Here is a 26,076-nt window from a genome sequence, read left to right on the forward strand (position 1 = left end):
ATCTTGATTGGAATAAAGTGGTAACACGTAAAAGATTTAATTTACATAGGAACAAAATGAGGGGGTTCATTTTGCCATAGAAATTATGATTAGTTCTGCAGAAAGAAAAATTAGGGCACATTTTGACTTCTCAAATCCTCTTCTATTTCATACAAAAATTCTGACATGCAGACTGAAACATGCACTTTGAATACCAGCAGCAGACTTCCCTGGTGAGCAGTAGTTTTACTACAGTGATCTAATGAGCAACTAGAGTGCTAACATTCAGAATTTATGGCAAATGTGTGACACATCTGAATGCCTTCTTGATGGAACCAAAATAAAAAACTGAAAGTATTCCCACTGAGGAGACTGCAGTAAATGAGGAAATTAGGAAACTTCATAACAAATAAATCTCCCAAGATGGCCACCAGAGACAAAAGAACCCAAATGTAGCCCAAATATCACCCAGATGTAGCCCAAGTATAGCCCAATGACAGAATGTCCCAGAGTGTTCTTAAGAACAACTAGAGCGCTTACTGTCTAATTTATGACAAAAGTATGGCACACCTGAAGCCATCTTGATTGGAATAAACTGGTAACACTTAAAACATTTAATTTAAAAAGGAACACAATGAGGGGGTTCATTTTGCCATAGAAATTATGATTAGTGCTGAAGAAAGAAAAATGAGGGCACATTTTGAGTGACTTCTCAAATCCTCTTCTATTTCATTAAACAATTCTGATATGCAGACTGAAACATGCACTTTTAATACCAGCAGCAGACTTCCGTGGTGAGCAGTAGCTTTACTACAGTGATCTAATGAGCAACTAGAGTGCTAACATTCAGAATTTATGGCAAATGTGTGACATATCTGAATACCTTCTTGATGGAATCAAAGTAAAAAACTGAAAGCATTTCCTACTGAGGAGACTGCAGTAAATGAGGAAATTAGGAAACTTCATGACAAATAAATCTCCCAAGATGGCCACCAGAGACAAAAGAGCCCAAATGCAGCACAAATATCACCCAGATGTAGCCCACATGTAGCCCAATGACAGAAGTGTGCAAAACACTTATTTTTTGTGTATTTGCAGTTTTATATAGTGCAGACTTTTCAGGTATTGGAGTGCTTTACATGAGCATTGGTTACATCATACAAGATCAAATTCGTTTTGGTTCTAGACATGGGGAGATTAAGTGATTTGACCAGAATCACAGAATGTTGAGCTGAAGCAGAAACTCCAACCTGGTTCCCCAGTTGCAAAGTCTGCAGCTCTGGAAGTAACACCACATCCTCTCCTTTAGGTGCAACATTTAATCAAGTGGTCAACTGGATAAAAAAACATAAAGATTACAAATAATTTAAAAGTTCTTTGTTGCTATTTGAAAACTCAGAGCATATGACCTCATTTTAGTTTTTTAGAGCACTAACCATAATTTTGATGCAAATAAGACCCTCTCATATATGTAATTTCTAAAGGAAATACTCTAGGTATTACAGTTTTGATTACATCAAGATGACGTCAGGCGTTCCACACTTTTGTAATAAATATTCAGGGGAAGGGGCCTCACAACAGACCGCGCGGGGCAGGCAAGAGGAGCAGTTGCAGCACAACAGACCAGGGAGGGCAGAAGGGTGTGGCAGTAAAATGGACCATGGAGGACATGAGGAAGGGGATAGGGGCATGGCATGTGGACAGGCAGGGTGGAGGTGGCAGGGACAGGTTACAGTCATCTGACAATGCTAGGCAGGTGGGAGGGGAGTGGCAGCTCAACAGAACACTCAGAGTAGATAGGAGTGGCAGGTCCATGGAACATAGTGGGCAAAAAGGATGGAGCAGGGACATGCACAAAGACATCGGAGGGCAGGGGGAAGGAGAATAGGGGCAGCAAGCTAAGCACAGAGGCTAAGCAGGAGGTCAATGATGGGCCATAGAATTGGGCAATGGAGGGCAGGAGGAGTGGACTGGTACATCATGCTAAATGGAGGGCAGTGGCAGCACATCAGACCATGCATGGCAGGAGGGAGGAGGCTAGTCCATGGAGTCAGACAACAGAGGATAGGGAGGAGGTGGATGGGGCAGCAAGCTAACTGTTCAGAGAAGGTGGGTATTAGGAACTTTATTGTTTTTAAATTGTGTGTCTGTGCGAACTACTTAAAATATGAACAAGTGTGCAGCATAATCTCACTTTTATTCAGGAAGAAGAGGACGTTTGTGACTGTGACTCCGGGCTCACTTGGCAGAAACACCCCCTGACCCTCCACCCCCCATCGCAAAATGTAATGCCCGTGAAAAGGGTAGGTGGACGCAGTGTTATATAGAACATAGTCCTGAGAGCACGATTGAAAATGAAAACTAGATATAGTATATGGTATAAACTATGCACCAAAAAGTGTGATATAAAATGAACCGGGGTGTGAAATATAATATGCAATACATTGTGCGCAATAACAGATTCATTGGAGAGCGCGAGATAGCACAGGCACTAGCGCATGCTATGCGATATGCACCTTGGAGTGTAATATGCACAGGGCAGTGTTGTGTAACCTTACTAGTCTCTAAAGTTGTAATATAAAATATGTGCTGGGGAGTGTAACGTTGCATATGCACTGTGACAAAGATATGGATCCCAGATTGTATTATGTATGGCATAGCGCTGTGCGTTATATCATAGGCATCGAGGAAGGCACGTTAGATGGGGCAATATAACTCGTGCGAAGGCAAGTGTGGCATGACATATTCATGGGGTTGTGTTACAGTGCACATGGGCTAGAGAGTGTCATAGCATACGCACTAGCTGGTGGAATACAACACAGAGGTGTGAGGCACTCGGCGGGCACTGGTGGGTGTAACACAGCATTGGGCTCAGCCAGGAGCACGCTGTGACTCTCAAGTGAGGTTCGTCTCCTTTCCAGAGAGTAAAATAAAAAGTATTACACATCCGGCGGTGGATGTGTGTTTTATTAACCGTGAGGGGGTTTCTTGCATAGTTTGGTCGAATTTTTGTCAAATCCCCTTTGAATGGCTTGGTGTGTGTGTATATTAAATGTGCCCGTCAATAGCTACCCATGTTTGTATAAATAAACAACAAGGGTGTCTACGTGGAGAGTACCCACCGGCGGGGGCGCCGGGATTAGGCACGGTAGGGCGTCAGACACGTCAGAGCTTCACTAGCGGTGTAAATACATTCCATGTGGATTCATTCTATGCATAGTCGCCTTTCAATGAATATCACGCAAATCGTCATGGTGATAGGTAAATACGGTTTGTCCAGCATGTCCTAGGTGTTTCTATAAATATATATATTTTTTTAAATAATAAAAAACAAAGGCCGGCCCCGGGGGATAGGGTCCCCGAGGCCATAAGTGGCCTGAGGAGGGGGTCAACGCAGCTCCCCTCCTAAAGAATAAAAGAAAAAGGCCATGACCCAGGGGTTGGGGCCTTGGGAGGGCCAAATTAATTTTTTTCAACCAAAAAGATTAGGGTGCAGGCCCTGGGGGATGGGGTCCCCAGGGCCAGTAAATTAGAAAAAGAAGGTGGGGCCACACAGCCCTCCTTCTTAAAAAAAATAAATAAATAAAAGACCGGCATTGCGCCGGAGTCCATGCCCCCTCCTTGCAGCACTCTGCAAACGCGCCCCCTGGCCAGTTGTGAGTTGGGGAATTAATTCCCCTTCAATACTGAGGATCCCTGAGGGCCAACTAGCCCAACAGGTATCTCCAGTATGCGCCAGGGAGCTGCGTTGCAGACAGGTGTTCTGAGGCCACGCCCCTTTTTACACCTCTATGCAACGCAGCTCTGTGGCGCTTACTGGTGGTACCTAGTGGGCTAGTTTGACCCTAGGGACCCTTAGGATTCAAGGGGACTTAATCTCTCAACTTAGAACGGCCACAGGGTGCGTTTACACAGTGGTGAAGGGAGGGGACGGGGCCTGAGGTGACATGTGCAAACACGCCTTGTGGCGCGTTTTAAGTTGGGGAAGTAATTCCCTTTCAATCCTGAGGGACCCTGAGGGCCAACTAGCCCACCAGGTGCTTCCAGTAAGCGCCATTGCTCTGCGTTGCAGAGAGGTGGTGCAGGCCGTGCCTCTTTTTACACCTGTCTGCAATGGCGCTTACTGGACGTACCTAGTGGGCTATTTTGCCCCTAGGGACCCTCAGGATTCAAATAAACGTAATCTCCCAACTAAAAACGGCCACAGGGCGTGTTTACACAGTGGTGAAGGGAGAGGACGGGTCCTGAGTTAACGTGTGCAAACAAGCCCTGTGGAGCGTTTTAAGTTGGGGAAATAATTCACCTTCAATCCTGAGGGACCCTGGGGGCCAACTAGCCCACCAGGTGCTTCCAGTAAGCGCCACTGAGCTGCGTTGCAGAGAGGTGGTCTATGCCGTGCCCCTTTTTACATCTCTCTGCAACGCAGCTCTGTGGCGCTTACTGGAGGTATCTAGTGGTCTAGTTGGACCCTAGGGACCCTCAGGATTCAAGGGGATTTAATCTCCCAACTTAAAACGGCCACAGGGCGTGTTTATACAGTGGGGAAGTGAGGGGACGGGGCCTGAGGTGACGTGTGCAAACATGCCCTGTGGCGCGTTTTAAGAGGTAGTTTTAATCCCCTGCCCTATTATATACTAGGGGCTTACAGAGGAGGTCATGCTGATCATAGGGGGACCCCAACGCATAGTGTTCCCTAGTGTATGTAGGTGTTTTCACTGTATTCTGAGTGTCTTTTAACATAGCACTGGCTCTAGGACTGGTTAGTCAGACTCAGTTACCACCAGTATCCAACTGAAAAAGTTGAGGGTACAGGATGATTTTGCAACAAGGCTTCTTTCTGCTCTTCTGTTTGTTCTTCCTGCACTTTTCTTCATCTTTGAGGACTTCTGTTGCTTCTTTCTGCATTTCTTTTTTTTCTTTCTATGCGTTTTTTCTTCTTTCTTCACATGTCCTATCTCTGTAGGCATAGTTAGAAATTAACATTTAAAAAACCTTTGAAATTCACTGAAAAAACCATAGGTTTCAGGCACGTTATAGTTAGGAATTAGCATTTAAAAAACCTTAGAAATTCACTGAAAAAACCATAGGTTTCAGGGGCGTTATAGTTAGCTGGACTTTTCACTCGTACAAAACCATTGAAATTCCCCCGTTATAGTTAGTTCAGCTAACTATAACTCGCGCGCCCACAATGCACTGCTGATGACGTCACATATTACATCACTCATGGTCAGTGACATCACTCATGACATCACTGATGACATCTCATTCGTTCGTTCCTTGGTCTCACTGTTTGTCTCCGCTCCTCCACTAAAAAATCAATCTCTTCTCCAAGGCTCAGGATTGTGTTGTTGGTTATGTTCTCAATATTCAACCCTTCCATGCTTGATTCACTTGTTAAAGACTCGGTATCTATATTTGATCCATTGTCATCACTTGGTATTATATGCACGTTACTTACAACGTTGGGTGTTCCCTTGCCACTGAATTTTAATTTTTTAGCTTTTTCATATTTTCGGGCAAAGGTATACATCTGGCCTAACTCATAATCGGCCTGGTCGCATGCAAATTTGTGTACTTTCCTCGCTTTGATTTTGTCTTCATGCTTCTTGAGTCGTTCATTTATTTCTTTCCGTTTTGCCGCAATTAAATCTTTTTTCTCAGATTTACTCAATTCTTTGTTGATGTTTTCAATATCTGCTAGTAGCGTTTGGCGATCAATCTCAGCATATTTGATTAAGATATGTGTGAGAAAGTGCCATCTTTCTTGCATGGTATGCCCCCACTTTTTGCTAAATTGCTGAATGTACTTCGATTGAGTGTGCCCTGGGTTCCTGCCAATCAGGTGCCCAGGGCCTATGTTCCTTCCTTAAACCACACAAACTCCCAATTGGCAAACCCTAGCCACATGTCAGCCCCTAGTAAATGGTACCCTAGGTACCCAGGGCCTTGTGACCAGGGAAGGCCTCTAAGGGCTGCAGCACTCATTGTGCCACCCTCAGAGGCCCTGTACCCTTACACACACACACTGCCCTTGCAGGCTGAGTGTCTGGGTGCAGGACAAAACAAAGAGTCGACATGGCACACATCACTGTGTACCATGCCCATCACCTACACTGCCAAGGCATATGTCAGCCACCCCTCTAGCTGGGTGCATTACGCCTATGGTGTGGGCACAGGAGCAGGAGCCCTGTGCCCCTACAGTACCCGGGTCCATTCCTGGGCACTGTAAGTGCAGTGCTGTCATTTAAGAATACATGGTGCTGAGAGCTTGTCAAACACGAGCTCCACAGCACCATATTGGCAACACTGAAGCCTGGGAAGTTTGGTATCAAACTTCTCAGCACATTGAACCCACACTGATGCCAGTGTAGGATTTAATGTACTAAGCACCCCAGAGGGCATCTTAGAAGATGCCCCCTTACAGCTAACTTACAATCCACGTCTGCTCTGAGGCTGCCCAGGCTGCCACACAGCAGACACGTTGCTGGACCCCTGGGTGGGAGAGCCCCTGCTCTCCCGGGCCTGCAACAATGCACATCCTGGGAGAGGTGAGAAATCTCCTCCCCCAGGATGAGCAAAGGGAAGCCTCAAAGGCATGCCGCCATTTGGAGTTTCCCCAGGCCACTGCAACCCCCCACTCTGGCGGGAAGCTTGGCCGGAAACCCCATACAAGGACAGGGGATGTGCCAGCCTGCCCACCCCACCCCTCAGGTGGGGGAGGCGAGGTGAAGCACATCTCCGGGCTCTCGCCATCTTGAAGATGGGAGGCCCTACCCTATCAGGATTAGGCTACTGCCCCCCTCCCACAGGAGAGAGGCAGGATAGGGGGTGTACCCACCCCAGGACAAGGACCCATTGGTCCCTGGCCTTCACCTACCTGTAACGCCCCTAAATCTAGTATTTAGGGGCACCCTGAACCTTCCTTCCTTAGATTCCATATAGAAAACGACAAGAAGAGCAAGAAGAACAAAGACCTGCCCTGCAGCTGCTAAAAAGAGAAGAAGACACCAACTGCTTTGGCCCCAGCCCTACCGGCCTGTCGACTCTCGAACCTGCACCAGCGCGGCATCCCTCGTGGCCAGCAACCTCACCAACCCCGGAGGACCTGGCTACCTTTTAGCTCTAAGCCCCTGGGACTCCCACGAGTAGAGGCTCTACTCAAGAAACCTATTTGCTATCCCTGGCACCAGCCCGGGACCGCGGACCCAACACACTCTGCACCAGCCAAGCCTGGCCAGTGCCGGAGTGGACAAAGACCCAGAGGACGACCCCACGGCGACTGTGACCCAGAGTCCGGCACCCAAGGACCCCCCTCGACATCCCGGAAGAAGCCTGCAGCCTCAGAACCAAGTGCCACCCCAGCCGCGATCAACCAGAGGGTAAGATTCCCGACGTCAAAAGGCACCCCTGCACCCGGCGCCCTGCGACCCCCTGTGCCCAATCCCGGGGTACCCACCTAACCTACAACTACCCAACTTACCTCTCGAAGTGGTGGTGGCACCTGAAACATCCTCGTCCCCGAGCCTGCAGCCTCTTTCCAAACCGGAACATTCCCATTGATTTCCATTGAGCGCCCTAAGGCTCAAAAGCACCCTGCACCCAGCCGCCCGAGTGGCCCTGGCAGTGCCCTCTCTACACTAACCTACTTCCCCACTTGCCCTGAGTAAGTGACCAGGAGCCCAGCTCCCACAGCCGCGTGGCTTGCCAGACAGCAGCCACCAACCAAGGCCCCCCTATCCCTCATAGGATAACATTGGGCCCAACTCTCTCTGCACCCGGCCGTCCTGAAACCGCTGAGGGTGAACCAACTGTACCTACCTGACACTGGGGGACCCCTGAGTCCATGCCCGGAATTTCAACACTACCAGTCGAGTACTTACCCTTAAACCGCTAACTTCATTTTCCTCATAGGGTAACATTGACTGGCTTTTTCTTCAAAAATCTTCTAAGTGTGAACTTTTCAAAACTGCAAAAATTCACCAAAAATCAGCCAAGTGACAAAAACGAATTTACTCACCTGCTCCTAGGTGAGCTCCCAGTGCTGGATCTTGGTGCCCAGCCCTGACTCTGAAAAGTGTTCACAACTATACTTACCTCTAACTCATTTTTCTCCCATAGGAAACCATTGTCTGCTTTTCTGTGAAATTTCTTCTAAGTGTCTACTTTTGCAAATTTGAAATATTCTTTTAAAATCGTACCATTTCTGCAAACGAAATTACTTACCTGCTTTTGATAAGGACCCCAGTCCTGGGTCTAGGCACCCAGTCCTGGATTACTAAAGTAACGATAAAGTACTCTACCTGCAATTTGAATTTCTTGCCATAGAGATCCATTGAATGTTTTCTGTGAAATATTTTCTAAGTGCTAACTTTTGAAATAGCTAAATATTATTTAAAAATCATTACAGTTATTAAGTCGACTTTCATCACTTGATTCTGCATACTGACCCCAGGCTGGTTCTAGGAGCCAGACCTGGAATTCCAAAAGTAATCTGAAAAGTAATTTATTACAAATAACCTGAATTTACCATTGAGCTCAATGCATTGTTATGTTTAGGAAATAGGATTGTTTATTGCAACCAACTGTGACTGTTTACACAAATTTATTGCTTAAAACAAAAGTATTTATATTCAACCTCTCATTCTGAGAAAGTATATTTTTACCCCCTTTGTGGTTCTAAAAATAAAACAAGCATATATTTTATATATACAAATCATTGGCCTAGAGTTCAGTTATTGAGTGTGTGAAACCATTTGCTGACTGAGTGTGTACAATAAATGCTTTACACTGTCCTCTGGTACTGCCTTACTGCTCGACCAAGCTACCACTTTTGAGAGTAAGGTCATACCTAACTTTGACCTCTATCAGCCTCTGGGGGACTGTGGACTCTGTACACCCTGTACCTATTAGGGAACAGTATATACAGAGCCACTTTCTCACAATATGTACCAAGTTCATGGACGCTACTAAATTACTTTCGCCCCACTCTCTAAGCATGTGGGGATTGGGGTTGTCAAAGCTTGGAGCAAGCAGTATCCTGAGTCCCCGCAGTATTCTGTTAACTTCCACATATTTCGTTAGGGACTTGTGCTCCCACCATTTAGTGATTTCGTTTTTCATTTTCTTTTCAAGCTCTTTGAAAAGAACTCTCACATCATTATCTGTATTGGTTTCAACCGCTTTGATGTTTGGCGCGTTAGCGTTCACTTTCGGTATATTTCTGAAAAGCTCATCCGCTGCTGCTTCCTGTTCACGTACACGTACTGCGTCTTCGGACATATCTGAGGATTATTAGATGTATTCTAACTGTATTCTAAGCCCTGCGATCTATGGGCTTAACAGTTGGTGTGCCCAATGTCCTTTCTCCCCACCTACATGTATGCCGTCTCACTCACCAGCAATGAAGACGTTCCTTCGCGAGTCCTCCGACCCGATCGACGGCGTCCTTTCACAGGTGTTTGCTCTCCCGGCTCGTAGGGGGTCACAGCCAATCTTCCTTTTCGGATTCCAAGCAACGTTAGGTTGTGGGCTGCTGCCGACTTCAAGGGAGGGGTCCGTTTAGCAGAAGCAACCAAACTTCCGTAAATTGATGCATACAAAACAACTCCCAGCACTTCCTTCCGGCGAACTGACAGAAACGGACCACCAGGACAAGTCAATGGCAATATTATTTTATTGTTCTTTATTCCTCATCTCCATGACACGTTTCGGGCATCAAGTGCCCTTGATCACATAAGCAGACTACAGTACGCCATCTTTTTATGTATGCTTAGTGAAAACAACACCTGCGTAATAGTAAACAGTGAAGAAACACTTTTTTTGTTTCATGTTCGAGCTCAATAAAAGTGCATGAATGGCTGAAAACAGACTTTTCCTTATGGCACATCTTTTCATCATATATATTGAATTAAAATATATGTATACATTCACATTTATTATTGTGTGTATCTTAAATAAATATATTAAGATATGTCTAATATTCAAAAATAAATTTTTAAAATTAAATAGACATGTATAAATAATTTAAAATATACACATTATCACACTTCAATAAATGTAAATATAAATAGCGAAACCATGTGCAAATGTCTGCCTTTAGAAAAACATATAGCTGCTTCAATGCGTTTTATCTTTCCAGGTTTGATTACTACAATGTTTAAATCATGTTGCACATATTGTTTAAAGAGCGGATATTTATAAATAGAAAGTGCCTCGTGAGTTTATGTGCAAAAAATTTCCAATGTGTTATTTATATATTAACGTGCCTAGTGCATATTATTTTGATAAATAAATAAATAACCCAAGGGATAAAAGTGTGATGATTTAACCATATGAACATAGTTAAAAAGGTGTTTGTTTAAAGGGACGAGAAGCGTTTATAGATGATATTTGTATTTTCTCGTATCTAGATAAAGTGAACGAAAAATTATTGTGTGAACAAACCTTGATGTATAACATAAGATCATTATATGTTAAATTTTTAGGAGACTTCATCAAATTCACACTTATGACCGAGAGTATATATATATACACACACATATACTGAGAAAGTCCTGTCAGCCGAATTGAAAGGCGGAAACCACAGGCACGGACCTCCCAACTCCTTGAAGAAGAAAATTACGGACTCCACACCGAATTAGTGGGTAATGCAGTGCAGTTTATTTCAACATGGATGAGTGCTAGGACCAGTGTCATCCATGACGCGTTTCGCTCCTCTTGGGAGCTTGATCACATGATGCGTCTCCAATTACTGACTGATTTAAAGTGAAATATGTGCACAATCAGCTATAAAAAACAGGCCAACTGTTTTTCAGTGAATAACAAGAACACTAGGCTATAGCACTTAAAATGGTCATTAATACATGAAATACACACATGCTGAAAATCTCATAGTTCCACAAGGAGATAAAAAAGAGAAATAAAAATGTAAATGTACACATACCATCTAGCAGCTGGTAAAATATCTGCATAGTGCAGTTTATAATAATATGTGAAGTCAACAAGAATAGGTAAAATCTTATAAGCTCATGGTCAATAAAGAAATGCAATGACTAGAAAAAATTATTGTTTGTTCACAGCAAATACAAATAACTACATATGAATATCCGAACAGTGCATTTTCAAAGGCAAATAAATTCTAAGTACAATGAATATTTGCATAGTGCAATAATTGACTTCCTTTAACAATTACCTAATCGATAAAACCAGAGCCGTACCAAAGCTGTTGCAGAGAGACTGAACATAACAAATGCCAGAGAAGTACTACGGTACTTGGACTAGACCATCTCTTATATATACTTTCAGCGGTGATTGATAAAATGACCGTAATTCATATCTATGTTCGTTTAAAACCAAAATTCATAATGACAATAATGTTATGAAATATTTAAAATCATCACACAATTATATCAGACTGATATACAGACAAGTGAAGTAAGGTTCAGAAAATAGCAGCAGAGACATTCCATAATAAAGTGCATGTGCAAAATTATGTTGGAAGAAAAAAATCTCATGATAGTATCACTAAACCAAGCAAGCCTGAAGGATACTGACATTGAGTATACCTCCTGTTAACGTGATGATTTCACAGACTCTATATCTTAATATATAGTCAGTACATCTGTATGAATCAATGAATTGCTTTTATGTGTCAGATGATGGTAAAAGAAAAAAAGTGCCATATGCCTATCAAGTACAAAATAGTGCTGTGCAAAGTGATAATGTGCAGATAAATGAATCATCACACTAGCAACTCGGGGGAGAAACCCTGAAGCACCTAAACTTAGGCGATTCCAAAGTGCAAGTGCAAAATAAAGTCGCAAGTCAATGTGAATGTATAAAAGAATAATATATACAATCACAGATTAAAAAATCTTAAATATCTACTTTATCATTTAAACACTGATGAACAATAGCAAAAATTTCAAAACAAGCCTTATTAATGCAAATATTGTTCAAAGATGGGAAAAAGGCTCTAGAGAAAATTGTGAAGGTCCTCGTTCATGTTAAGGCCATTTGGAGCTTGTGTATCGAGAGCTAAGATAAAGTGAGATTCACTCTGTCTCGAAAGTTTGTCTCGATTCCCACCCGGGGTTGGGGACAGATCCTAAACAGTGTACTCCAAGTCTTTTAGTTGGTTATCATGTACAGACTTGAAGTTCCTGGCCACCGGATAGTTGTGGTCAGAATTCACGACATGTTGGAGAATATGCCTATGTACCGGAAGCTTGGTGCTGCCGATATAGTCAAGATTACAAGTGCACCTCAGTTTGTAAATGGCATAATCAGAACGGCATGTTAGATGTTGTTGGATGGCAAACAGTTTATCACTAAAAGCTGTTTTATAGTGTGTACTGTTTTTGACAAACGTGCACGCTCTGCAAGAACTACACTTGAAAAAAACAGTTTTGATAAGCCAGGTCTTAATAGGTTTCACCTCAGGCATCGATTTAACAAGAGCATCCCTCATAGAGGGTGCTCTTCTGAAGGTGATGGCTGGCAGATTTGGCAAAATGGGACCAAGAATGTTATCGGTCAAAATGATTGGCCATTCTGAATAGATAATCTTACGAATGGCCTGTTCTTGTGTATTAAAACTAGTAATAAGCCGAATTGGGTGCACAGTTTTTTCTGAAAATTCAATCAAGCATTCACACATCTATGCATAGAATTACACACAGCCCATCCAACCACACACAAACTCAGTGTCCCATACAGATACTCACCCAACTAATCAATATCTAATATACACACTCATGTAGTTAGTGACCAACTGATGCAGCATGTTATACAACAACTGAGACAGTGATGCACACATTCACATAGTTTATTTACTAATCGATGTATTAAGTGAGACACGTTTAATTACTCACTTAAACAGACAGTCGGACAGCTACTAAATCCTCCATCCAGACAGTTATATATCAACTCAATCTTCAATACAGATTGGTATATATATAATACATATTTAAATTTCAAACTAAACCACATTCACTGGATGATGTCATCAGTAATGTCATCAGTGATGTCATCAGTGATGTCATTTGAGATGTCATCAGTGATGTCACTGACCATGTCATGAATGATGTGACATCATCAGCAGTCCATTGCGGGCGCGCGAGTTATAGTTAGCAGAACTAACTATAATGGAGGAATTTCTATGGTTTTGTACGAGTGAAATGGCCAGCTAACTATAACACCCCTGAAACCTATGGTTTATTCTGTGAATTTCTAAGGTTTTTTAAATGCTAATTTCTAACTATAACTTCTCTGAAACCTATGTTTTTTTCAGTGAATTTCAAAGCTTTTTTAAATGCTACTTTCTGATTATAACGTCTCTGAAACCTATAGTTTTTTTCAGTGAATTTCAAAGGTTTTTTAAATGCTAATTTTTAAGTGTGCAAGTATTTATACCTATTTTTTGTACTGATTTTCTACAGTTTTTTAACTGTTTATTTATAAATATTTTATTCATTAAATAACATTATATATTTCTCTGAAAATTGCAAAAAAAAATTTTTCAAACATTCAAACTGAAATATTGATACATTTTTTTGTTGACATTTTTTATTTTAATATATTTATATTATTTTCTTTAAAAAAAATCCACATTTTTTTCGGAGTCGCGCACTCAAAGCGTACACATCACGGTGGGTGCGCGGATTCTAGCCGCCATGTTAGAAAAGTTGTGAAGCCGCCACATACGTTGTGCGACGGCTGCGTGTTTTTCAGTTACATCATATACATTTAATATTACGTAATGTGCTCGATTGGTATGCGACTAGTCCGTGACTCCTGCTCCCGCGCATTCGCGACACATGCGCATTATGGTACGAGATGCTTGCACGGTGGCGGGTCCCGCGTGACGTCATATACATGCTGGGGCGTGCTGGGTGCACGACTCCCGCAAAAAAAAATGATGTTCCAAAATGATATGTGTGTGTCTTTAATATAAATATTAGGGCACGAGATTATCTAAGATATTCATAAAAATAATATATTTGTACTTATAATAAACTTATATTATTTTAAAATATATTTTCGCGAAGTCGGGTGCGTGCATCGTGAGCGCAGAAAACCAGGTCAGCAGAGCTGCAGTAGAGCCAGAGAAACCAGTTCAGCAGAGCCGTTGTAGAGCCTAAGAAGCAGGTCAGCAGAGCTGCTCTAGAGCCAGAGACCCAGGTCAGCAGAGCTGCTCTAGAGCCAGAGACCCAGGTCAGCAGAGCTGCTCTAGAGGCCGAGAACCAGGTCAGAAGAGCTGCTGTAGAGCCAGAGAAACCAGGTCAGCAGAGCTGCTTTAGAGGGAGAGAACCAGGTCAGCAGAACTGCTTTAGAGCCAGAGAACCAGGTCAGCAGAGCTGCTCTAGAGCCAGAGAACCAGGTCAGCAGAGCTGCTTTAGAGCCATAGAACCAGGTCAGCAGAGCTGCTCTAGAGGCAGAGAACCAGGTCAGCAGAACTGCTTTAGAGCCAGAGAACCAGGTCAGCAGAGCTCTTTAGAGGGAGAGAACCAGGTCAGCAGAGCTGCTTTAGAGCCAGAGAACCAGGTCAGCAGAGCTGCTCTAGAGCCAGAGAACCAGAGCTTCTTTAGAGCCATAGAACCAGGTCAGCAGAGCTTCTTTAGAGCCATAGAACCAGGTCAGCAGAGCTGCTCTAGAGGCGGAGAACCAGGTCAGCAGAGCTGCTTTAGAGGAAGAGAACCAGGTCAGCAGAGCTGCTTTAGAGCCAGAGAACCAGGTCAGCAGAGCTGCTATATAGCCAGAGAACCAGGTCAGCAGAGCTGCTTTAGAGCCAGAGAACAAGGTCAGCAGAGCTGCTCTAGAGCCTACGAACCAGGTCAGCAGAGCTGCTGTAGAGCCAGAGAACCAGGTCAGCAGAGCTGCTGTAGAGCCAGAGAAACCAGGTCAGTAGAGCTGCTTTAGAGCGAGAGAACCACGTCAGCAGAGCTGCTTTAGAGGGAGAGAACCAGGTCAGCAGAGCTGCTTTAGAGCCAAGGGACTAGGTCAGCAGAGCTGCTCTAGAGCCAGAGAACCAGGTCAGCAGAACTGCTTTAGAGCCATAGAATCGGGTCAGCAGAGCTGCTTTAGAGCCAGAGAACCAGGTCAGCAGAGCTGTTTTAGAGCCAGAGAACCAGGTCAGCAGAGCTGCTCTAGAGGGAGAGACTAGGTCAGCAGAGCTGCTCTAGAGCCAGAGAACCAGGTCAGGAGAGCTGCTTTAGAGCCAGAGAACCAGGTCAGCAGAGCTGCTTTAGAGCCAGAGAACCAGGCCAGCAGAGCTGCTTTAGAGCCAGAGAACCGGGTCAGCAGAGCTGCTTTAGAGCCAGAGAACCAGGTCAGCAGAGCTGCTGTAGAGCCAGAGAAACCAGGTCAGTAGAGCTGGTTTAGAGGGAGAGAACCAGGTCAGCAGAGCTGCTTTAGAGCCATAGAACCGGGTCAGCAGAGCTGCTTTAGAGCCAGAGAACCAGGTCAGCAGAGCTGTTGTAGAGCCAGAGAACCAGATCAACAGAGCTGCTCTGTAGCCTAAGAACTAGGTCAGCAGAGCAGCTCTAGAGCCAGAGAACCAGGCCAGCAGACCTGCTGGAGAGCCAGAGAAACCAGGTCAGCAGAGCTGCTTTAGAGGGAGAGAACCAGGTCAGCAGAGCTGCTTTAGAGCCAGAGAACCAGGTCAGCAGAGCTGCTTTAGAGCCATAGAACCAGGTCAGAAGAGCTGCTCTAGCTGACACTGACTGACACTGATTGACTGACACTGACTGACCCACTGACTGACACTGACTGACTACTCTCTACTACTCTACTACTCACTCTCTACTACTCTTTCTCTACTACTCACTACTACTCACTCTCTACTACTCTACTACTCACTCTTTACTACTCTCTACTACTCACTCTCTATTACTCTACTACTCACTCTCTACTACTCTCTACTACTCACTCTCTACTACTCTCTACTATTCACTCTCTACTACTCACTCTCTACTACTCTCTACTACTCTCTACTACTCTCTACTACTCACTCGCTACTACTCTCTACTACTCTCTACCACTCACACTCTACTACTCTCTCTCTACTACTCACTCTCTACTACTCACTCTACTACTCACTCTCTACTACTCTCTCTCTACTACTCACTCTCTACTACTCGCTCTCTACTACTCACTCTCTACTACTCGCTCTCCACTACTCACTCTCTACTACTCACTCTCTACTACTCACTCTCTACTACTCTCTACTACTCACTCCCTACTATTCACTCTCTACTACTCTCTACTATTCACTCTCTACTACTCACTCTCTACTACTCACTCGCTACTACTCTCTACTACTCTCTACCACTCACACTCTACTACTCTCTGCTACTCTCTCTCTACTACTCACTCTACTACTCACTCTCTAATACTCTCTCTCTACTACTCACTCTCTACTACTCGCTCTCTACTACTCGCTCTCCACTACTCACTCTCTACTACTCGCTCTCTACTACTCTCTACTACTCACTCTCTACTACTCTCTACTACTCACTCTCTACTACTCACTCTCTACTACTCACTCTCTACTACTCTCTACTACTCACTCTCTACTACTCACTCTCTACTACTCACTCTCTACTACTCTCTACTACTCACTCTACTACTCTCTACCACTCACACTCTACTACTCTCTGCTACTCTCTCTCTACTACTCACTCTACTACTCACTCTCTACTACTCTCTCTCTACTACTCACTCTCTACTACTCACTCTCTACTACTTGCTCTCTACTACTCGCTCTCTACTACTCGCTCTCCACTACTCACTCTCTACTACTCGCTCTCTACTACTCTCTACTACTCACTCTCTACTACTCTCTACTACTCACTCTCTACTACTCTCTCCCTACTACTCACTCTCTACTACTCACTCTCTACTGCTCTCTCTCTACTACTCACTCTCCACTACTCACTCTCTACTACTCGCTCTCTACTACTCTCTACTACTCACTCTCCACTACTCACTCTCTACTACTCGCTCTCTACTACTCACTCTCTATTACTCTACTACTCTCTACTATCTCTACTTCTCACTCTCTACTACTCTCTCTACTACTCACTCTGTACTACTCTCTACTACTCACTCTCTACTACACACTCTCTACTACTTGTTCTCTACTACTCGATCTCTACTACTCTCTACTACTCACTCTACTACTCACTCTACTACTCTCTACTACTCACTCTCTACTACTCCACTACTCTCTACTACTCACTCTCTACTATTCACTCTCTACTACTCACTCTCTACTACTCTCTCTCTACTACTTACTCTCTACAACTCTCTACAACTCACTCTCTACTACTCTACTACTCTCTACTACTGACTCTCTACTGCTCACTCTACTACTCACTCTCTACTACTCACTCGCTACTACTCTCTCTACTACTCTCTCTCTACAACTCACTCTCTACTTCTCACTCTCTACTACCCACTCTCTACTATTCTCTACTACTCACTCTCTACTACTCTCTCTCTACTACTCTACTACTCTCTACTACTCACTCTATACTACTCACTCTACTACTCACTCTCTACTACTCTCTCTACTACTCTCTCTCTACTTCTCACTCTCTACTACTCTCTCTCTGCTACTCACTCTCTACGAGTCACTCTCTACTACTCACTCTCTACTACTCTCTACTACTCACTGTCTACTACTCTCTACTACTCACTCGCTACTACTCTCTACTACTTACTCTCCACTACTCTCTACTACTCACTCTACTACTCACTCTGTACTGCTCTCTACTACTCACTCTACTACTCACTCTCTGCTACTCACTCTACTACTCTCTACTACTCACTCTACTACTCACTCTACTACTCTCTACTACTCACTCTCTGCTACTCTCTCTACTACTCTCTACTACTCGCTCTCTACTTCTCTCTCTACTACTCTCTACCTCTCTACACCTCTACCTCTCTACACGCACAAAAATGCACATATATATATGCATATGTATGCATTTGCATTTATATATATGTATGTGTATATATTACCTACTGGCGGTCGCCAGTAGGTAGTTATAGTTAGGACCCCTTTTCCATAGGAAAACCTCAACATTCTATTTTGAATAACTTTGGCGCCGGTCGATGAATCCTCGCGAATTTCTCAAAATAGGTGGGGCGCTACGCTCCGCTCCTACCCTGAAAGTCTCGGGGGGATCCGTCAAGCGGGGGCTGAGATAAAAGGGGGGTCCCAAAACGCGTTTTCCCCATGCATTTTTCCATAGGACCTTTAGAACGAGCTACAGCCCGAACGGCTGAACAGAATTACTCGAAATTTGGCAGAGAGGTAGTCCCTAGGTCAAGGAAGTGCCTTTTGTAGGTTTGGTGTAAATCTGTTCAGTAGATTCTGAGAAAATAGCCTTTAAATCAATATATATATATCTGAGCCCGCTTACGGTACGCTTACCGTACGCTTACCGTAAGTGTACGGTGGCGTGCGCGAGCGCGATTCTGATTGGCTCTTAGATCTTAGTAAACATTCGAATCGGCCGAAACCAGGAAGCGGCGGCCGCCATTTTGTGTATTTCACTCAGAAAAAAAAGAGTGAAAACAAGAAAAGGGGGCAATGAGGAGAGTTACAGACCCCCTTACATTTGTGAGGGGGTCAAAGAAGGACTGTAAAGTACAAAGAAAACATTTATTGATTTTAAAAAAAATCACGGGGTACGCGTACGGTAAGCTTACGGTAAGCGTACGGTAGAAAAAAAAAAAAAAAAAAATGAAAATCAGATTTAAGTGTTTAGATATTAGGGGGCTCTAAAAAGAGCCGTTGTGTTTATGAAATGATTTTTTAGTGGTACCTACAAGTAAGTACCGATGCAGAGTCTAAGGTTCAAGAGGAAGACTCTGTTCCCTTCATCATTGAAGTGCACACCATCTCCTCTATAAATGTCTTGCATGTCATAACGCAAGTTGTTGTGGTAAATGGCACCCATACCATAGTCACGGAGGAAAGCAGAAACAGATTTGTTGACGTGCTTTCTTGCTTTGTCATCGCACCGCGTGCCCACCGTGCGTGCACGGCACTAACTGCTCACTGTGCGCGCACGGTGCGCGAAGCGCACCGTGCGCGCACGGAACAAACTGCGTTAAGTGGGCGCGCACGCCACGAATGGCGTAAAGTAACTTAGCATTTAAAAAAACGTACAAATTCACTGAAAAAACCATAGGTTTCACACACGTTATAGTTAGGAATTAGCATTTAAAAAACCTTGCAAATTCACTGAAAAAACCATAGGTTTCACACATGTTATAGTTAGCGGAAATTTTACTGATAAAAAACCAATGAAATTCCCCCGTTATAGTTAGTGCAGGCAACTATAACTCACGCGACCGCAATCTTCTGCTGATGACATATGTGTCTTTATGAAAAAAAAATATTTGTAATATATGTATAGCTAAAAATGTATGGAAGAAGACATGGGCAAATAAGTGTCTAAATACAGTATTAGCATCAGCAGAAGATTGCGGTCGCGTGAGTTATAGTTGCCTGCACTAACTATAACGGGGGAATTTCATTGGTTTTTTATCAGTAAAATTTCCGCTAACTATAACATGTGTGAAACCTATGGTTTTTTCAGTGAATATATATATATATATATATATATACACATACATATAGAAACATATATATAATCTGCATATCTATATAAATACAAATATAACTGCATGCATTCATATACATATATGCATACATATGCATGTTATGTACATGGAAGTTTGAAAAGCTAAAAAGCCACCTAACTACAAACAGAATTTCTTTAACTTAAACGAGGGCGAGACCTATTGCATTTTCAATGCTTGTTTACTTTGGTTCCCTCAAGAAGGCATTCAGATGTGTCACACATTTGCCATAACTTCTGAATGTTAGCACTCTAGTTGCTCATTAGATCACTGTAGTACAGCTACTGCTCACCAGGGAAGTCTGCTGCTGGTATTGAAAGTGCATTTTTCAGTCTGCATGTCAGACTTTTTTATTGAAATAGAAGAGGATTTGAGAAGTCACTCAAAATGTTCCCTAATTTTTCTTTCTGCAGCACTAATCATACTTTCTATGGCAAAATGAACCCCCTCATTTTGTTCCTTTTTAAATTAAATGTAGTGTTACCAGTCTATTCCAATCAAGATGGCTTCAGGTGTGCCATTATGTTGTCAGAAGTAAGACTGTTAGCTCTCTAGTTGTTCTTTAGAACACTCTGGGAAGCTGCAGTAGAACACAAAGGAATCAACTGACAGTCTCTGCCCTTGTTAGATGTACATGTTTTACTGAGAATGTCAGACTTCATTCTCACATGACTGAGAAAGATAATGTGAATTTACAGAAAATATGCTCTCAGTTTAGCTTATAGATCATCTTCCAAACCTTTGTGGGAAAAGCATGAGAAAATAGTTTTCTCTCAAATATGATTCATGCTATCCCAGCAGAAGGCTTTTTCACATGGTAAAATCACCTTAGAACACACCACAATTCCTAAAATGAGTATGGTACCATCAACAAATGATTTATAATGTAATTAAAGTCTTTAAAGCTTCTATTAACTGCAATGCTTTTTAATGAGGTGCTATCATGTATATTGGTCCCAAGATGGCTGCCAACACTTCTTGGATGAAGTGCTGACAGCCAATCAGATCTCACGATGATATGTGTGGTTAGGCTCGACCCAGATATATCTATGATTTTACTTTTGATTTTCTCAGCAACTACTGAATGGATTTACACCATTTAACCAAAAGGCACGAGTGTGAACCAATGGCTACCTCTTTGCCAACTTTTGTGTAATTCCGTTCAGCAGTTTGGGCTGCAGCTGCGATTAACGGTTCCTATGGAAAATTGCATGGGGAAAACATGTTTTGGGACCCCCCTTTTTTCTTGGCCCCCACTTGACTTTCAGGATAGGAGCGGACCGGAGCGCCCCACCAGTTTTGAATATTTCGCGAAGATTCAACAACTGGCGCCAAAGTTATTCCAAATAGAATGTCGCAGATTTCCTATGGATAATAGGTCCTAACTATAACTACCTACTGGCGACGGCCAGTAGGTAATATACACACATTATATATATATACACACACAAACATATATATATATATATATATACACACACACACACAAATATATATACACATGTACACACACACATATATATATACTCACACACATATCTACATATACACACATATATACACACACATATATAGACAAACATATATATATCTATACAAACACACACATACACATATAATACCCTTACCTGCAATTTACTTACATTTTCGTCGTAAAGTCATTCATGGTGAAGGCATATTCGTGGTTAAAAAATGTCCATTTAATAAAGACTTTCGTTGTTAAGATGCTTTCATTGTTCCAGCACTGTTATAAAGGACATTTGTGGTTCTGACAGCATTGATAATGCTGTTTCCCCCTTTCAGCTATTGCCTGTGCACCCAGAGGACTGCCAGTTGATAGCCATTCTGTTTCAAGGACAGCTTATTGAAGATAAAGCACTAGCTATGGGACGTTTAATTTCTTGTGCTATTTTGGAGAAGTTTTGTTGTTTTTGGCAATGGGCCTTTGAAAGTTTTTTAGGAAGCAAGGCAGTCACTCATTACCTTGACGGTGTTGTACTGGTGGCATTTCAGAATCAGGCAGTGTGTTGAAAATGCTTTCTGCCTTTCAAGAAGTGATGGTGGATATTGGAGCTTCACCAGCCCCTGAGAAGACAGTGGGATTGCAGAGGGTGTTGTCATAGTTGGGTATTGAGATTGATGCTGAGGCGATCGAGGCCAGGCTGCCCAAAGAGAAAAGGGGGCATTGCTACAGCTGCTAGATGACACATCCAGGAAAAAAGCCAACGTGAGGGAGATAAAAGTTTTGTCAGACATTTTAATTTCACCTGTCGGGTGGTGACGGTTGGGCAGGCATTCTGTAGAAGGTTGGGTTTAGCACTGTTGCTTCACCATAGAGTAAGGCTGTCAGCTGGAGTTATAGCAGATTCAGGTGTTTGGAAGGTTTTCTTGGACAGGTTCAATGGTGCACCCCTGGCAGGCATTGGGCAGGAGAAAGAGCGGCCCATTCAAATATTTTCTGATGTATTGGATGGGGTAGCTTTTGCCTCCACTGGCAAGGGTGGCGCTGTGCAGACGAGTGGCCAATGACTTAGTGGGGGGGAGGGGCAGATGAAGAGAGCCCACCGCTACATCCTCTGCAGCTCCAGTTTCGGTTCCAGAATGCAAAGGCCCAGCACCTGATCGGCAACACTTTCAATATGGCCACCCCGTATGATCTTCTATGAGGCTGCAGGTTGTTGTCTCTCTTTCCAAGCAGCCTCCTTCACTCATGAGTGTCCTGGCACCCAGTACCTGTCAGTGTGATGTAGGCCCCACCTGACTCAGCAGCACAGGTGTGAATGTTGCCACAGGTTCGCCAGCTAACCCTACATCTAGTGCGCTTCTGGGTCAGCCAACCTCAAGGGATTCAATGCTGCAGGGTGCACAGCCTGGAACTTCTCGTTCATACAGCTATTTTGGCTACAATGGCACACAGAGAGCTGGACCATGCCTACACACGTTTTCTTCACCCTTCCATGCATGTATCATTCATCCTTTCTCCCATCCAGTAAGCTTTCCTTTAATTGTCCAGCCATCAATCCTTTCACTCTCCCCTTTTACCCATCCAGTCATTCATCCACCTTTCCATCATTTCTACCACCTGCCCTTCCTTCATTTCACCCCTCTGCCCATTTTGTTACCATTCACCTGTTTACCATTTGTGTTTATCATTCCATACACCCACCCTATCAACCATTGATTCACCTTCCCCCCTCTATCTTTCCATTCTTTCACTCCTCCATTCATCCTTTCACTCTCCTTTCCTTCTTTTACACCCTTGCCTTCACCTAACTTTCTTCTTTTTCAACTTTCCCTTCTCTCCTGTCATCAGACATCCTTTCAAGTAACCTTCCTTATAGGTTTTCCCAATTTCTTCCTTTTGCTATCGTGCATCTTTTTCTTTTGTCCCCTCCATAGTTACTTTCTTATATTTCTCCAGCTCACTCTTTCTATTTAGCTCTGTTCTGGTGTCTCCTTCTCTGTTCTTGGCTCATTTGGCTGCCACTTGCTCCCCCACCCATTATTCCATTACGGTGTTATTTGTGTGCTATTGTCTGCAGACTTGCAGAGAAAAGAGACTCATAAAAACGAATCAACATTTTTGTGGCCTAGTAGCTACCCCGGTTAAATTAGGGATTCATTAAGCCACTGCTATCAGTGATATCTTTATGAATTCAATTTGGCTAGAATTAAATCTTTGGTGGATTTCGGGTGGTGGGAAGCAAGTGAGGGGAAGGAAATGTTTCCTTTGGAAGCCAGAATACTGAGGGGCTTTTTGTTCTTTACCATTTTGAATCAATTGCTTTTTCCTTGGGATTCTTTAGGAGTGAGTTTCTCAAAAGTTTATTAATATAATATACTGGTGGAATTCCCAGGAGCTGTTACCTCGACTAGTTTGGGTGAGCTATGGTTCTTATTGTTTTTGACTGATTTTGTTGTTTTTCACAAACATGGATTCTTGGGTGGGATCTGTCACTACAGCCCTATGGCCAGGTACGGCCGAGTCCCCCTCCTCCCTTAACTCCCGCCCTTGGGTGATTGCCCGATTTCCCGGTGCCCAACTTGGTCACTGCCCATCTTCCCCCAGGGCAAACACCTTCGTTAACACCAGATTTGGATTAAGGGTCGTAAACCCCAGATGTATCTATTACAAACAATACTCAAACATTAATATATTTACATTATTTACACAATACGCAGAAAGTTCAGTCCGTTAAATTGATAGGTACAGTATGTCTTATTGGCTAACCTTAACATGTTTTCTAATACATAGACATTCCTATCCTAAGCTAAACATACAATAACATTAACTTTCTGCGTATCCCTGTTTGAGCCTACGGCAAGGTCAATGACTGGCCCCGGATACTGATCAAGCTATGCCCAAAAACTCCTACCGGAGTGCCCTTGCGCAGAGGGCCCCATTCAACGGTAGGATACCTCCCCCCCCCCCCCCGAGCACCCCCTGTGCCCAGAAGATTGTCTCCATAAGGAGTCCATGCAGTTGTGCGTAGCTTACTTGCGCCTTTGTGCGCGTGCGGGGTGGCCAAATAGGCCTACTGGAAAGCGTAACTTCCCTCCCCGCACCCTTCCAGCCTACGTGCTGTAACTGCCCCTGGAGTTCTATGAGAGACCATCTGTCCTTCCCCCTCAGGCGTACCCATTTTACAATGGCGCAACCTGCTAAGGACCTTAAATTTAAGCTCACCAATCATGACCTTGCCGCTGACCAGGGAACAGCATCTCTAAATACGACAAATGTCAATCCTACAATGAATACAATGAAAAACCTGTATATGAAAAATATTATCTTACATAGGAGAAAACACAACAAAACATTGCTCAACAACTTCTGCTTTAGGGGATGGTGGGTGGGTGAAACTGAGGTGTTCTCCGGGTGAGGTCCTATGCTGCCCTGCGGTCGGCTGTGTGAGCGGCGAAGAAAGAGGACGTCCCCGCTGCTCACCAGCCGTTTATTGCATTTTTGAGCCGGTTCTAACCGGCTTCCCGAAAGTGTTCGCTCACGCGACCCGGAAGCGATTCCCACCGCTTCCGGGATTTGCGCCAAACTGCCAATGAGCGAGGGAGACGAGTCGCCGCGTCACTCTGGTGCGCGGCGCACCATTGCCTCCCTGCTGTCTCTGCGGGGCACCGGCACGACCTCCATAGATTCGGCGTGTCCGATGCCGTCCCCTGCCTCTATATATGGCTAGGTACAGCCGAGTCCCCCTCCTTCCATAACTCCCGCCCTTGGGTGATGGCCGCATTTCCCGGTGCCCAACTTGCTCACCGGCTATCTTCCCCCAAGGCAAACAACTTCGTTAACACCAGATTTGGATTAAGGGTTGTAAACCCCGGCAGTATTTATTACAAACAATACTCAAACATTAATATATTTACATTATTTATACAATACGCAGAAAGTCCAGTCCGTTACGTTGATAGGTACAGTATGTCTTATTGGCTAACTTTAACTTGTTTTCTAATACATAGACATTCCTATCCTAAGCTAAACATTCAACAACAATAACATTAACTTTCTGCATATCCCTGTTTGAGCATACAGCAAGGTCAATGACTGGCCCCGGATCCTGATCAAGCTATGCCCAAAAACTCCTACCGGAGTGCCCTTGCGCAGGGGGCCCCGTTCACCGGGAGGATACCTCCTCCCCGAGCACCCCCTGTGCCCAGAAGATTATCTCCATAAGGGGCCCATGCAGTTATGCGCAGCTTACTTGCGCCCTTGTGCGTGTGGCGGGTGGCCAACCAGCCTACTGGAAAGCGTAACTCCCCTCCCCCCGCACCCTTCCAGCCTACTGGCTGTAACTGCCCCTGGAGTTCTATGAGAGACCATCTGTCCCTCCCCTCGGGCGTCCCCATTTTACAATGGCGCCGCTTGATAAGGACCTTAAATTTAAGCTCACCAATCATGACCTTACTGCCACAGGCCTGCATATTTGCCCGACTATCTGGCCTCCCCCCTCTGCCCTACCGAAGGTCATGCCCTGTTCCGTGACCCTACTAACCAGGCAAGATGGTTCTCTATGAAGAGCTCATTACCCAACTTGGACAGGTGGACGCCGTCTTGCAGGAAGCATGACTCCCCCCTAATGCACCCATGCGCTATAGTCTGCAATTTTGGAGATCTGAACTGTCTATCCATCTTGTTATTGATTCATCTAACCAAATGGTTCAAGGCCTGCACTGATTCACCTCCCCTCCACTGAAATCTTGGGATCATATATGACCACACCAGGATAGACTCAGGGCATCGTTTTGCCAACCAACCCACTTCAGTGATCAAGGTTTCCACCAATCTCCTTCTACCCAGGTGAACTAAGTTGTTCCCCCTTGAGTGCAGAATAAAGACCCTAGGGGAGTCCCTTCTCGGTCTAGCAGGTCTACCACCCAATCCCTGAATTGGTCGAAGCGAAGGCCCCCTGTCCATGAAAGGAGACC

This window comes from Triturus cristatus, chromosome 5_1 (genome assembly GCF_964204655.1).
Source record: "Triturus cristatus chromosome 5_1, aTriCri1.1, whole genome shotgun sequence".
In the NCBI taxonomy this organism is placed as follows: Eukaryota; Metazoa; Chordata; class Amphibia; order Caudata; family Salamandridae; genus Triturus; species Triturus cristatus.